The following is a 17,003-nucleotide window of genomic DNA, read 5'->3' on the forward strand; positions in this document are numbered from 1 at the left end:
TCTATCTATCTATCTATCTATCTATCTATCTATCTATCTATCTATCATCTTCCCTCCCTACCTCCTTCTCTTCTGGAGAAAGTTAATGAAAAAAATTCTAATCCAGTGACTATGCAAAGGAGATCTTACAAAAATTTGTTATTTGCTGATTCTTAGACCTTTCCAGGAGGACAAGAATGCATGCGTGACTCTCTTAATCCCCACTCTATCACAACAGCCTTCTGAGGTAGGTCAGGTTGCATACAACTGGATTGCTTCAGGATCACCCAATGAATGCCGCGACTGAGTAGAAACCGGAACTTGGATCTCTCAAGTCCAATCTCAACATGCTAAATTGGGGGATAGTGTAGCCAATAGGTTACATGTGTGGCCCACCAAAGCTATTCCTGTGGCCCACAGAACCCTCTGGGTCCCCTAAGCCCCACACTGAGATGTTTTGAAAACATGGAAAATGAGATCTCCCAAACCTTCCAAGTTGCATGTTTCATGGTAAAGCTGTGTCCCCCTCCCCTAGTCTTAGCACTTTGGGGAAGAGCGGTACATATGATACAGGGAAATGTAACTCTGCCCATCCTTACTCTAAATATTAGCCCACATCTGAATGTGTTTGTGTGCAAATCTGTACATTCCAAAATGTGGATATGAACAGGTAGCATAACTGCAGTGCAAGGCTATGTATTAAGTAACAATCTCTATATAAAAATGTGCAGCCTTGCTTCTGCTTGATGGAAGGTCACGATCTCCGAATGCTTGGATTATGGAGCTTGGCCCACTGAAATCCTAAAATCCATCCTCCATTAAACAGCCATTGAAGTAGAGCATTTCAGGATAGATGTTAACTTTGCCCAAGGTTGACAGGCCTGGAAAGTCTCCAGAGTGTCCAGAAGCACTCCTGAAAGTCTATTGACTTTATCTGTGTCTCTATGAAGATGAATAGGCCTCTTGGTGTCAATATTAAGATAACAAAGCAGCAATTAGTCAATTACCATTGGGCCCTTGGGAAGGGACTCGTGCATCAGTTCCTGTTAATAGTAATCAGCTTTGCCCCTTTCTGTTGCCCCTCTGCTTCCATCAATAGTGGCTGCAAATACCACAGTAGCAGATGCATGCTCTATAGTTACAGAAAACACATTCTTCTTTCCATTTAAGCCACAACAACAACAGTATTTTAAGAAGTTAAATATATTGTATGGTCAAGAATGTCCATATTCATAAGTCAAGAATGAAAAACCTTCACTGATGGTGACTCCCACTCAGTGGGGAAATGAATCCACTCCAGATCTTAGGATGCACCTACATTGTAGTCACAGTACAGGTTGACACCATTTTAAGTGGTATTGCTCCATCTTATGGTAGCCTGGGATCTGTAGTTTTACAAGGTTGTTCACTTTCTCTGCCAAAGAGTTCTGGTGTCTCACATAACTACAAATCCCAGGGCTCTGTAGGATGGAGCCATGGCAGATAAAGTGTCAAACTGCAAGATTTCTACAATATCGATGCACACTTAGCCTGTACTTTGAGGGAGCTATTTCAAGAATGGGTCTCAGGACTTCGGATCTGGAGTCAATTTTTCACCCTAGGGATTTAGAAGCCACTAGAAATTGAGTTGTCTATGATGCAGCTGCATTATTCAATCACATTGTGCATTGCCCAAGCATATGTGCCTTGTGCATTGCACATTGGGCACAAAGGTGTGCATATACACTTCATTATACATTTGATTGTGCAGCATTCAGTTCACCAACAATACAGTATTGTGCAAGTGCTACATAAACTCAGTGAAAGTAAAGTTACTATTACAGTCTCCTTATTGTAGAATCTTCGCTCTGAATTGACCCTAGAAACAAATCCAGAAGCCAGTGGAGCTTTTTCAATATGGGGATTGAATACAACATAGATGCAACACCTGCTGATAACCCGATCTCAGTGTTGTGTGTATCCTTCCATACAGAATTATGGTTTTGGAACCTAAAGCACCATCTGGTTCAACCCATTTCCATGAAGGTATGCCCAGCTAAAGCACTCCTGAAAGATGACCATCCAACCTCTGCTTAAAGACCTGCAAAGAAGGAGATCCCGCCACCTTTCAAGGCAGCCTATTCCACTGTCAGTCAGCTCTTATTAGCATGCACTTCTTATTTAAGTTTAGTTGGAATCTCTTTTCTTGTAATTTGAATACACTTGTTCATATTGTAGTCTATGGAGCAATAGAAAATAAGCTACCTTCCTATCATCTCAAGGTTCTGCTTGCTCACCCTGGGGCCTGGATGACTGACAACAGGATCCAAATTGGATCAGTGAATTTCTTTCCCAAATGCTTTTTAATACCACCTAATGCACTACAAGAGACAGTCACAACATCATCATGAATTTACCGCCTAGCTGAGCCAATTCAAAATTGCATCCAGCATCTCCAGTGTTGTTAGTTGTTCAATAACTCCACAGCTTTATCAGTCCTTGGCAATGTCAAGTTCTTTCCCATTGCAATGTACTTTCACTCACTCTACATCTCCTGAATGGTTCCAGTTATACATAGGCCTGCCTGCTGGAAATACCACTGAAGAGGCCAATAGCTTTGGGATGAGGCATTGGAAGCTTAAAAAGGGTCAACTCAATAGTAAATATGCAGATTGTAATCTCTGTTGTTACAAGTCCCATCACTTCCTTCTGGCCCCGAGTGTCAGCTATCCATCGGGAACTCCACATTTGGAACATAATGGGAATAATATTTCCTGCAGATTGATAGATTTCAAGGCTGAAAGGGATCGCAGTAAACCTGTAGCTTGAACTCTTGCATAATTCAGCGATAGAGTTTCATTCAGCGAGCTCTGCAGCGGAGGAATTATTTTTTACCCTCAACGATTCTAAGCGCGACCTATCAAAACCTTCTCCATTTGGCTTGCTATTTTATTCCTTAACTCAGCTGAGGATTTATAGTACAATACAAGTTTATTTTGTGTAGCATCTTTCACAGCGACTCTATAGCCGCCCCCTCCCCTGAGTAGTACATTGCCGAGCCAAATAAAACCAGACATCAAAGGGCATAAATTGTGAGAAGGTAGTGGCTCCAAGACATTGGGCAGTGAATAAATTGAAGCATTCAGTCATAAGGCTGGTAAATGAGGGAGAGAAAAATTCATGGGCAGAAATGATACATTTAACTTTCAGGATGAGATGTGATGTGAGCGGGAGAGTGATGATGAGGTGCAGGGAAATGGCAGGAGCCAGGTATTCATGGAGGAGAAGATGGCTTCGGGGTTAGTCCAAGGTGACGATTTGGTAGCACAGGCTGTGGGCTTGGATCTAGAGGTTCATGTCTAAGTCTGGAAGTGTGTGAAACCTATGGTGGAAATGCCTTATGTCACCAGGCAAATGGAGTCTAGGTTTCAGGGCCAGAATCTGCATCAGCAAATACTTGAATAAGTACTTAACAGGCTGCATCTACACTGCAGAATTAATGCACAACTTTAACTGCCATGGCTCAATGCTATGGAATTCGGGTATTAGTAGTTTTGTGAGATATTTAGCCTTCTCTGTCAGGATTCTGTAGGATAGAGCCATGATACAAATAGTGCCAGTCCAAAGCACAAGTGAAAGAACTTCCATGGGAAGAGGAAATGTGTGTCAATTGGGTAGTGAAACTGTGAAATGCTGGTATGAACAGAGATGGAGGGGGGGAAAGTAATATCTATCACTGTTCTTTTCCTGGCAGAATAATGGGTTTCTTGACACTTGGGAAAACTCACCAGAAAAAGAACAGTACAACAGTGAGATTCTTCACACTTTGCAAAGTGTCTCAGGGTATTCCTCTGTGCAGAAATACACATGGTTTTTTCATGGGAAACCATTGTGGGTTTTCTTGGTGCAGAAAACAGCCTAGATGGAATCCTACATTGTGGTCATGAAGTACAAATGTATGTGGTGGTTGTGCGACACCACCTTCTTCTGAATACCAACATTGCACAACTGCTTGTGTATCTGCCAAGTATATTGTCCAGTTGTACAATGTGGAAGGCATAGTGGCTGTTTCTGAAGAAACAGAGGCCTTCCCATTCCTCTCAAAGCAAACAGATGCATGGTGCCTTAACCATAAATAGATTAAAAAATGAAACATCAGAAGGGTTTCTTCCCCCTCCCTCCCTCATTTGATCTCAAAACTGGAGCCATTCTGTACTGTAGCCATTTTCAAATGTGGCTGGTTCCCTTCTGAAATGTGATGAGTTTTGCATTCCTTTGTTCACTATAATATATATGCCGATGAGGACACCATCTTATGTATTCACGATTGGTTAGGAATATGTAATAAAAGTTAGGAAATAATTAAAATCCTAATTAGAATGTAATTAAAAGTTCTAATTAAAACAGAGAAAGAGAGAGAGAGAAAAAGGGAGCAAAATTGCATGGATATCAAGGAACTGCAGGATGTTTCCCCCCATACTGCTTTCTTCTATGTTTAAATGAAAATATTTGAATTGATCATGGATAAATGTAAGATTTCAGCATTGTAGCAAACAGCACAGCACAGTAGGAGTTCATTTGCATGGCCACCTACCACCACTGATAATGGAATGGAACCAGCTGTATTTTGGTTTAATTTGTGTCAAACTGTTGGTCATTTCATCACTTCCACAGATGGAAATAACAGCACTGAGATAAGTAGAGTTAATTACTGCTGCTACTGCTCCACCTGCTACAGCGAAGAAAGTTGGCTTTGGAGATTATTGGTTTGTTTCTTCCGAAGATTGTGCCATTCCTCCATTGCCAAGAAAACTGTCGTCTCCACAACCCCTGTGGTGGTTGAAGACACAACACAAGAAGTTTTCAAAGCATCAGCAACACCAGCTGAGAGGTTCCATACCAGTGCAGCAGTGAATCTGCTCTGGGTTTTAATCCAAACTCACTATTCAATAACTAATTCAATTAGTCTACTCTAGATGGGACTAAGCAACAGGTTTCCTGCCCATGGAGTTGCACATCCTTGGTTGGTGTGTATTATTTGCCAGTGCCTTCAATAGCAAGAAGCAATAGCAATAGCAAGTACATTTCTATACCACTTATCAGTACACTTAAGCACTCCCTAAGCAGTTTACAATGTGTAAGCCAATTGCCCTCAACAAGCTGGGTACTAATTTTAGTGACCTGTGAAAGGACGCAAGGCTGAGTCGACTCTGAGCCCCTGGCTGGTACTGAACTCACAACTTTGTGGTTTGTGAGTGAGTGGCTGCAATACAGGCATTTAACCACTGTGCCACCAAGGCTCTTAACAGATATCTTCAATGTGCCACTTTATTCATCGGCTCTGCAGTAACAGCCACTGTGTATTCTGGCTCCACAACTGAAGGCAGATACACAAATGGCAGATACACAGCCATTTGCACAATGTTGGCATTCCACAGAGGGGTAGTGTAGCACAATCATCTGTAACTACACGAGTGTGGACTCACCCTATGCAAACACAGTAAAGGATCTTAGCCTAAATCTTCTGTCATGTGTCTCCTTGCGGCATGCTGGGGGGAGATCGGATCATACTAGGGATTGCCATGATGTCTCATCCTTGCGACTGTGTACAAATGCAAAATAATGAGGTGGCTGCCTCCACTCTCTGTGCCACTGGTGAGGAATGAAGATGGATGACTTCAGCGGAGAGACAATTTGAAAAGGGATAAATACAGGCAACGCTTTATTCACGGTGGCAATTTGTAAAGAGTGTTAAAAACCTCCCGACAGGATTGTTTCACATCATCTCTTTTTCCATTTGCAGCCTGACAGCCACCCCCTGTAAATGGGCGTGATTGATGGCTGCAAACAGGTCCCTTCAATCTGTAACCCTGCTATTGATTACTTCAAATGGGCACAAGGCCTGCCAACAGTGGCACTTGTTGTGGTGGTGAAGTGAGGGGAGGAAGTGGCAAAGATGACTGTAACTCAGGGGATAAGGTCCAGGAGAAATGTTAGATGGTCAGGGTCAAATTTGCATCTCAAGCAAGGACAGCTGGTGGCTCCCATATCATTGGGTCAGTGAATCCACTCTGGGGTTTAGTCCAAACATTAAAAAAGAGACATCCAGGGTTATGAAACTATTTTTTTAAAATAACTGTGCCACGATTTTGACCTCATATTGAGTTAGTTTAGGCTTTCCATTCATCTCCTGCTTTTAAAAGGGATTCATACTTCCAAGGATTGCTCAGAAAGGTGGCAAAATCATATCACACATTTCCCAAAAGGCATGGGGACATTTTTAATAAAAGGAAGCCCTGGTGTCCAAAAATAGCCTTAGAAGCACATGTGGCCTGCATACCCTCTAACATTTCACACAAGAAAAGTAGGACACATATGGACAGGCAACATCAGAGTGAGTCAAAATGGTAAAGGTTATTAAGGGGAAAGAAAACACAGTTTAGGAGAGGATGGAGCAGTTTGCCTTTGCATGAGCCCACTGGGAATCTCCCCCTGCGGAGTTAATTTTGTGTAGGGATGGGAAAATGGTTAAAAACATACTTTTTGAGAATTGAAAAAAACCTTGACAAGTAAAATCCTTGGCTGACAGTATTTTTCACTGTTTGAGACTTCATGTGTGCAGAATTCACATATAGTTATTTTGCACACAAAACAGGAAACAGAATTTTCAGCTCAGAAAATAACATTTCCCTGCTGTTTCCTGCACCAGAAATGCTGTTTTCTATGCAGATAAATTGCATGCAATTTCTGCACACAATAAGTCCCCAATTACAGTGTTTTCTGTGCAAGGATCAGTTTTACAAAGACTTATTTTGCAAACAACTACATGTGGATTTTATACACAGTAAGTCGTAGATTGTGAATAGTCTTCAACAGGTGTGTGGTTTTCCAAAAATTTTGCATCAGGAAGAAAATTACTGAAAATTACTCATTGCTTCCTGCAAGAAAGAAGTCATAATAATGAAGAATTACAGCCCTAACTGAGCACAAACCTATTTTGCACTTTGAAGAAGAGGGGAGTAGGAAGAGGAGAAAGAAGTGGAGATATTTTAAAAGCAAGTGTGAAAATGGGACAATAAAGGATTGAACAGGACTGTCCCTGACAAATCCATGCCACTGAAATGAACAGACATGGAGGGTGTAATTTCCTCACCGTTGCTTTAGTTGCAGATTCTAATCTCAGTGCCTCTTCTACTTTGCACAACCAATGTGGTGCATCAGTTTGCACACTGGACTATGACTCCAGAGACCAAGGTCCAAATCACCACTCATCCAAGGAAACCAACTGGGTAATCTTGGGCAAATCATACTCTCTCAGTTTCAGAGGGAGGCAAAAGCAAACCCCCTCTGAACAAATAATAGAATTGAAAGAGACCTCAAGGGCCATCCAGTCTAACTCCCTGCCATGGGAGAATACACAACTAAAGCACTTCTGACAGATGGCCATCCAACATCTATTTCAAAACCTTCAAAGAAGGTGTATTCTACTATTCCTCATGCCCAACAACCTAATTGATTTCCCAAGCTTTTGATGCATCGAAGAAGAAAGTTCTTTTGGCAAAGAAGTATTCATAATGTTCACTGGATGAGAAAGTACTGTTCATTAATGGAGCTTCCCCTCCAGCACTCTCCAGCAGGAGAACTTCAACCACTAAAAACAATAAAATTGTCATTATATGGTCTCCAATTAAACTTCTCAATTGTTTCTAAGTGCTTAATTGACCTTGTTCTTCAGAGCTATTGTCTGGCTAGTTTATGATTCTCTTGAACAACCTCCCCACCTTCTACATTCCCAGTTTGGGACTCAATTAGCACTGGTAGGTTGCAAGCATGACTACTGAGTTTCTTGAGTCCTCTATCTCAAAAGCTACCTATCCAGATCAAAGCAAGTTTGTCAGCCATCCTAGAATTAGAGTTGCTGCAAGAGGCCCTCTATCTATGCAAAATACCACTGTTGTGTCCTTGGAGGGAGAGAAGAGTCTCCCACCAACACCTTTGAGGAAAAGGTGAGATGATGATGATGATGATGATGATGATGATGATGATATATTGAGGTCTGCAAATTGAGATGCACTGTTGCTGGTAAAAGAAAACAACTGGTGTTCCAGTGGTGTGAGGTGCTCTGGAAGTAATTCCAAACAAACTGATAAACACCCAGATGAAATTGCTATAGACAGGATTGCAATATCACAATAACAAAAAAGTGACATAACCTGGACTATGCCACATTATTCAACAATACTTCATGGGTCTCTAGATTCTTTGGGAGAAATCTAAATCACTGATGGTCCTTCATTCCAGCCAACAGGACCGTGTAAACTGAATCTGTGAGATGGAGAGATAACCCCCTCCCTCTCTCACACACACATACACCAGGTGAGTAGAAGACCTATAAGTCTCTACTACAGTTGTCACCACCTCCCTGGATGAGATATTTCTTCTTATCTCAGGGAAGAGTTAGGGACGGAGCATTGCAAACAGACTCCCCCTTTCCCCTCCTGAAGGTCAGCCTTTCCTTCCCACCAAAGAATTTAATTAGGCTTCTATAAAGTGGTGAGATTTAGGAGTTGAACATTTTTAGCTCCCCTGCTAGGAGCGCTCATGAATATTAACAATGCAAAGAGAGGGAGGAGAAGCAAAAGAAGGCCCCTGAGAACCCCGTCTCTCTCTCTCTCTCTCTTTCCCTCTCTCTCTCTCTCTCATATTCCTGGCTCCCCATCACTTTGCTCAGACTTCCTCTGATTCACCCAAGGGTTGTTATTACTCCGCAGGGGATTTCTCCATAAATTACGGGCTGATGATGGCAGCCAGAGAAGTTCACCTCGCACTGTCCCTGATGGAAAGAAGGAGGGGGAGGCACTTCAGCTGACTACAGGCAGTACCTCACATGTGGGGAGTCAATATATATTTATCTTCTGTCACCTGTGCTGGGCCAGGAGACATGGGTGGCTGAACCTGCAAAGTAAGATGGGCTTTGCTAGAAATGGAGAAAGGATGTGCGCATGTACACACATACATGCAGAGGCACACAGACTGTGCCAAAGAGATTATTTGCTGAGACTTCAAGAGAAGAGTTATCAGCTTTCCCTGTTCTTCAGAGATAGGAAGGATTCAAAATCTTTCTGCCCTGAAGAGATTGCAGCGTGAACCCGAGCCCAGGATCTCAGCCACAGTTCAAACCACTGTTTACATGTTGTGATGGAGTCTCCTCCTTTGGAGATTTGTAAACAGAGACTGGATGGCCATCTGTTGAGAATGCTATGATTTTGTCTTCCTGCATGGCAGGGGGTTGGACTGAATGACCCTTGGGTTTTTTTTTTAGCTCAATGATTCTATGGCCCTGACTGCACAAGCCAAATAAAGTGTCTTCCCTCCTCCCTCTTGGTGGGATGTGTAGACAGTGCACAACCAAACCCCGTCTCTGTTGTGAATAGACTTGATGACATCCAACCATCCAGCACAAGTATCAGGGTAAAACCCTCTTATGTTGGAGTGAAAAAACCCCAACAGTATCTTAGTATTTGCTCTGGATCTTCCTGGAAGATCCAGGGCCCTCCATTCCAATGCCAGGCTGCTGTTTAAAATGTGTCCTGCTGAGTGCCAACCCATGCCACCACTGCAGCCAGGAGTTGCTCACTCTGAGGACAGAGTGAGGAGCCCCGCCATGTGATCATCACTTGTCCTGACTTCAGAGCAAAGCAATCCATGGTGGCAGTGACTGTGCCAGGTGGCTCAGAAGGATGCACATGTGAACAGCTGCCTGACATTGGAACTGAGGTCCTTTGTAACAGGGGAGAAGTGAGGCAGCTCTGGGGCTGCCTCTGGATTATCCTGGCCCATGCAGACAGGAGCAATTATTCATGGGGATCCCAGAACTTGGGAAGTACTCAATATAGGTAGGCAGGTTGTTTTCAATTTTGCCTTCTTGCAAGTACATGCAGTAGGAAAAATAGCTCTTCCCATCCATTAGCATTCAATGTGTACTCAGAGGTGCCTTTCAAGTGTTTAGTGCAGCTTACTCCCAAGTAGGTATACACATAAAAGATTGCAGGCAGCCTCAATGATTCCTTGGAGGGCACAATGACCATTACTGTTGCAAATAAGCCACCATTTAAAAACAATAACAACAACAACAACAAATGCTGGATCTGATTAAAGGACCAGTTTATTTGCACTGTGGTCATTCAGTTGCCTGTCTGAAGACTTTGGACAATATGAATGTGACTGTGTTCCTTGCATGTTTTGGAATGCCTAAAGTAAGAGAAAAAGCTGCCTGAGGCCTAAATGCTGACCATTTTGAGTGAACAAAAACTCAGGATGAGAAAAAACTTTGGTTCATGGATCCCAACGATGGAATTTTGCAGCTACAGTGAATGCAAAGCAGTAAGGCCATCTGGCCTTGAAGGAGAGATGAGATGCCAACTAAAAGAGAGAATCACAGGGAAATGTATTACTTTTAACAGATGGACTAAGGACAATGTAGCAACACTAATGGAGAAAGAGGAGTATTGTTCATTTTCAGATTGCACTAAATAAAGAATGTTGGAAAGATAAGGACACTTACACTTATGGCTTGGTAAGCTCCCAATTCAAAAATAACACAGAAACAAGAAACACTGAAACCTAATAATGACTTTAAACATTTTGTTAAATTGCCATTACCTTATAAGTTGTTTTTAATAAGAAGGGAAGATTCCTTGCTATAAAAAAGGAAGAAATTTTCATATATTAAGCTTAACATAGTGTTTGGTTTAACTCTTTAGAAATAAATATTGTCTTCTTTGTTTACTCTTAGAATTACTGGTGTAGGTGTTTATGTTCAAATTATCTTTTATGCTTAGAACGATCGCATTTTCATACTCTTGTCACAAACTTGCTAAACATAAGGAGGAAAATAGTGGGTTTTAAAGTTTATTATATGGTGCGATTAAACAAGGTTTGGCTGCTATTGATACCTGTATTTTTTTTATCAATAACCAGAAATCTTTTGAGGGCCAGACTACTGAAATACAGAGTTAGCATCTCATATGTACACAGTAGCAAGGATGAACTTGGGGGTAAAAGCATCTTTGACCTCTTGGGTGTCTATAAGGAAGATCTAAGACATGAATTTGAGGTAACAATGAAATAGTTCAACTTTTGATCCAGCAACACATTTGGGCAGATGACTTTTATTTGGCATAAAACTTCAGTGGGATAACCAGGGAAGAAAATAATGAGGTTATAAGAGAAAGATCCACAAAACGTTAGAGTTATAAAGGTTGGGAACACCTGAAAGAAGGGACATCCATTCTTCAGAGATGTCCCTTCTTCAGAATCTCTTTCTTGACACACATGCAAACATTTCTCCATTGACATTCCTTTCCCCCTTTGCTCTTCTATTTGAATCCCTTCTGCATCCTGACACCTTTTTACAAGCCTGATGGTATGATATTAATAAATCTTCAGGCCCTGAGAATTTGGGATTGCACTGTCTTCTCTCCAAAGCTGCTTCTGTTCTTCTAGAACACTTTGCCTGTCATAAAAAGTGAGCCTCTTTGATATATAAATATATGACTGTCAAAGAGCTTCACACTATCTCTCGCCTTCCTTTCCTTTTCATTCCTTTGCTCAAAAGCAGGCACACTGGACAGGATGGGCCTTCAGCCTTTGGAGAAAATAACATTCTTGACATTTAATGATTGTGGAGATCTGAGACAGAGTTTTCTTTTGCAATCCTTCCCCTCTTTGCCTCCAAAATATGGTTATCTCTGCAGAAAAAACTGTTTTCAAAATTGACTTCCCATCAGCATTTCTTCCTGGTTTGCTCTGCCTTCGAAGGCAGAAGGAAGGAAGGGGCTTTCTTCTATCTAAAGCATAAGTCATACTGAAAGGAAATGAATACTTGGGCAGAGGAAGGAAGTGGAAGAAGAGCAGAGTTCTTAATGAGTGGCAATTTCTGACAACCCAAATGGTCATAAGCAACTATTCTCATTCAAGTTTTCTCTCCCTGAAGGAAAGAAAAGCCATTGGTGGCCCAGTTTTGAAGACAAAGTGCCAGGTTCCTACTGCTTAAGCATCTTGAGACATGCTCAGTGTAGTATATGTCAGTGCCACGCAAAGTGGTGGGTCCATCCATGAGCTATTGCCATAACCTTACCTGGAGGAGGCTTCCTCCCATGAGCAACAGGAAGAGGAGGATCAAGATAACAAGCTCCAGTCAGAGCTAGAAGAGGCACAGTCCTGCCCTAGAACCTGTCCAAAGAACCCAGACCATCCCATTCAGATCACAGGGAAGAAACGGAGGCAATTTTGTAGATCGTTTTAGTAGCCAATTTATCCTACTATCATCACAGCATCAGGTTGCAAAAGAACAAGAAACACCTCACCCACTTCAATAGGAAACATGGACCTGTTTACACTTTGCTATAAATTAGCTCAGACAAGGCCATTCTGTTGTTGCAAACCATCAGCTCCAAAACTCCCTTTGTGTCTTCTGAATTGTGTCAGCATCAGGAAAGATCTGTTTCTTTTCCAAAACTGGAAACTTGTAGGGTTGTTGTTGTTGTTGTTGTTGTTTTTTGACAGCCCAGAAGCAGAAAACCAGCCCCCATCCCTGCTACAATTGCTCACCCCAGATCTAGGTTCTTGTTGTGTGTTTGTTTTTTTTACAAATCACCAACATATTTTACTATGCCTGAAGCAGAGGAGAAAAGAAAGCTCTAGGTGGGAGATTCTAAAGAAGTGAATTCTGACTATCAGTCACTTGGATGCAAGCTAGGCCTGAACTAGATGTGCAGGCTCTTTCAATTAGAAAGAGTTAGAAGCTCATTTCAGAGATCCTGAAATATAGTAATATCTGACAACCGGTTGACAGATTTTGCTAAGCCCAGAGATAACAGTCCAGGAGGAAGATCTTTGACATTTAACAAGTTTCCAACCATCAAATTAGCTGGCATTAGGGCTGCACCATGTTATCTCTCATATTTTATTTCTGGATCAGCAGTAGTGCTTTTGCTGAGGGTGGAGTCAGATTAGTTCCTGAAAAAAACCCTTGGTTGTGCATTTCTTCAACTTGACACAATTTTCTCCCATCTGTGTTCCTTCTTCAGAACATTCAATTTGGCTTCTTCCTTCAACAAGTTGCATGGGTGAGCCCAGACAACTGGCAGGTATATAGTGAATGAAAAGAGATACCAATGCTGTGTTGTTGAATGTTTTGCTATAAAACTGGTTGCAGTAACAGGCAACCTGGGACTTCATTTAGTACTGAAAGCTGAGATCCATGACACCTGAAAAGCAAATTTTATAGACAGCAAATGATGCAGCAGTCAGTCTACAAAAAGCATCACAGCCCTTTAAATGATAGATTCACAGCAAGTGGTAGAACTGGAATCTGAATCAACTCATTATATTCAGATTATCCCATGACTGACACTTCAGTTTGTTGGGAAATGTAGTTCTTTCTTGAGGATCGTTAGAAACTCAGAAAGTAAGCAAGATTGTTTAATCTCACTAACAGAGCTTACTCAGCAGAAAAAAATGATGATGGGGCAAGCAGGGATAAAACTTTATCTAGCTCACTCCTCTCCCAGCCACGTGTCCCCAATAAAAACACACACTCACTCGGTTAAAAGTGAAAAAGAAAATAAGTTTACTTACAAAATCATGTGTATGAAGAGATACACAGGTCTAGCTTCATGTTGCAAGAAAAATGAGGTAGAAAAGGTAGTCTCCATGCATCTTAAGAGAGATTCTCTCTCAGCCTCTTTTCAGCTCCAGGCATAGGCATGCTGATTAGTTAGTAAGCAAATTTAGTAATGGAGTCTCATCTCTGCTGCTTCTTCACCCCAAGAACAAAGGTAATTAGGTGTCCTCATGGTAAACAGGAAATGAGGAGGGGAAGTGAGGAGGGGGGTTGTTAGTAAGCAATAAAATTACCATTGACATGCATTACTAGAAAGTCTTAACATGCAAACCATCAATATGTATTGCTAGAAAGTCTTAGCATGCGAAGTTGCTATATCCCAACACAGTTTCATTTGGCAATCTTAATAGGGTCCCTGTGCATCCCCCTCTGACCTTGTCTGCAGGGGTCCCCTCCGTTCTGGCATCATCTTGTTTAGATGATGCAAGCCCCAAACTCTGTTACTGTTGTGAGCAGTCCAGACAGTGTCTGGCGTGTCCTGCACCAGAACCAAGGTATAATACCCTTAAAATAGTTTTGAAAAAGATACCTGACCCTCCATTTCTGCACCGTGGCAGCTGTCAGCATGTCAGCAGTGAGTCACCTGACACATTGTGGGTTGCTCATTCTGAGATCAAAGCAAGTTGCCCAGCCATATGATCATTGCTGGGCACCTCCTTCTCACTTCAGAAGCAAGCAACCCATAGTGATGGCAGATGCACCAGGTGGCTCAGCAGGACATCCATGCAAACAGATGCCATGGTGTGGGAATGGAGGGCCAGGTAACAGGGGCAGGTCAGAGTAGTTACAGAGCCAGCAAACTCCAAGTGGCCCCTGGATTGTTCTGGTCCATGCAGATAAGGCCTCCATGGTGAAGCCCTTGAAAACAGAGCTTCAAGGCTTATACAGTACACAAAGAAACAAAGGAAACCAAAGTGTGCAGGTGTAACACATCTCTCCTCCTAATAGGTATGAGGTTTTGAACAGTAAAGTTTGCTCCCTAGACCTGTTCCCAGCCTGAAACTATGAGGCACAACTGACGCTATCTAGGTGGGACCACTAAATACAAGGTGATCCTTTCTGTGCTGCTAGACATGCAAGCCATAGAAGTCATGTTATAATCCAAGTTGACTAAACTGAGTCTATCAGACTTTTGACATTATGAGATGATGTGACTCACTGCCAGGATGGTTGGTAAAACTGAATGCAATAGGAAAAGAGGAAGAAGACAGGCTGGTTGATTCGGTCAAGGAAGCCATGGGTTAGCAAGACCTAAGCAAAGCAGTTGATGGCTGGAGTTGTTGGAAGTCTCTCACTCGCTGAGTTGTGCTAAACCAAAGTCAACTCAATGGCAAACAACAACAACAATGCCACTGGACAGCTATCATGCAGATAAGGACCCCAGAACCAGAGGAATTAGAATAACGAATAATAAAGGAAGAAGTCACTAGTATGTCAGTTATATGTAGAGCATGTTTAATTGTTTGTTAATTTGATAGTAGTTTTTTTTTTGGTTTATGTATTGAACAAACACACACACACTGTAGTTGCTTATGTTTGTATGTGTTTGTGTTCTGATAAAAATGATTTTTAAACCACTCCAGAACCCATCTGCCTGGTGGCAGAGGCTAAGCTCACAACATTCAGCTAGTTAGATTTGAGGACAAGTAATAGCAATTGGCAGAAAGATCAATGTTGCTTGATGCCAACCAACTAGAGATCCCATCCTGAATGGGCTGACATCACTATGCTCCAAGGCCACCTAGATTTCCCTATGCATTGCTGTTAATGAGGACAAGAAAAAAGCCAGCGCAGGAAGCATTGCTTTGCATAAGGGAACATTTTTAATCCTCTTTCTATGCAATCAGTAAATCACTGCCAAAAGCAGAGCTGCTGGAAACATTCACAAAATGTGCTTCCCTTCTGGCTCATCCCTATCTGGCCTTGTTCTAATCCTAGCATTAGCAATGCAAAGCTGCTTGTATCATCTAGGAATGTCCATTATTCCCCAGCTATCTCCAAAGTAATTCCCCAATATCATCTGTAGGAACAGCACATTTGCAAAGACTTATAAGACCTGCTTGCTAAAATGAATAAAACAGAGCTGCTGACATCTCTAAAAAAAATTTCTTATCAGCTTTCGTGAGTTGGGTGTCATAGTGTCATTTGGGGAGGGGCAGGGAGGGAGAAGAATTAAGAGGGTACTGGGTTAAGTGCAGAACTTGGAAACGTTAGCACTAAAGCTAATTCGTTGGCATTAACACTAATCTGAGAATTAATTCATTGGCATTTATCTCTTTTTGTGCACGTTATAAAATTAATTTGACACATTACTCATTTAAAAAACACTATAGTAACATGTTACTTTAAAGCCAAAGAATCAATGAGAATGGCCCAGCATGGCCTCCACCTCCAATTTGCCCCCAAAATAAGGAAATTAAGGAGCGTTACAGACGGGCCTAAGAGGCGCCGTCCTCGCGCCGCGATTACGCGCGAGGGGCAGCGCTTCCGGACGCGCCTTGCCCCTCGCGCGTAAACGATACATCAAGATAGCGGCGCCCTATACAGATGGGCGCCACCATCTTGACGTAGCGGACGCTCTGCGTCCGCACGTCCAAACCCAAAAGAGACATCGCGAGTGCACGCTTTGGCACTTGCGACGTCTCTTCCGGGTTTCCGGAAGGAGCGCGATTTTCACGCTCCTTTTTTGCAGCGCGGAGGAGTCACGCGGTTTGGCTGCTGCGGCTCCTCCACGCTGCAACTGGCAGCGGCCTGAGACCGCCCCTTTTGGGTGGTCTGTAACGGGCCAAAATAATGAAACATGAATCGTTGCTCAACCCATTAACTTCAGTATTTAATGCCTTTGATAACTTTTAAATCAATGGTTTTTTTTTTTTTGAAAAAAAAATAATTTGGGGCAACATCTTTTCACAAAATATTTCCAAACTGTTCCTAAACTATAGCAATGTGCACAAGAGAGAAAATTAAAATAGCATCCTTGTATGGGGAAAAAGCCAACCTCTCTTTTCTTCTTTTCTTCTTCAACCCTTCTTTTCTTCACATAAAAGTGCCTCAGTAGACCATCCACAGGATCCACAGATTTGGGTTGATCTCCATCAATCCAGTATTTCTGGTAGCAGTCAGCACATATTCAGGAACTTTCAAAGCGTAACCTGAAAGAAAAACTTCATTCTAAAGCAGAGGTGGACAACTGTGGCAATTTTGAGAGCACTTTTCTGCCTCTGGGAGATGTGTGGATTGCCAAAAATATCACCACCACCACTGTCACCATCATCTTCATCCCTTGAAGTCCACTTCTGGATTTGTAGATAGATAGATAGATAGATAGATAGATAGATAGATAGATAGATAGATAGAT

The sequence above is a fragment of the Sceloporus undulatus genome, chromosome 6 (genome assembly GCF_019175285.1).
Source record: "Sceloporus undulatus isolate JIND9_A2432 ecotype Alabama chromosome 6, SceUnd_v1.1, whole genome shotgun sequence".
Lineage (NCBI taxonomy): Eukaryota > Metazoa > Chordata > Lepidosauria > Squamata > Phrynosomatidae > Sceloporus > Sceloporus undulatus.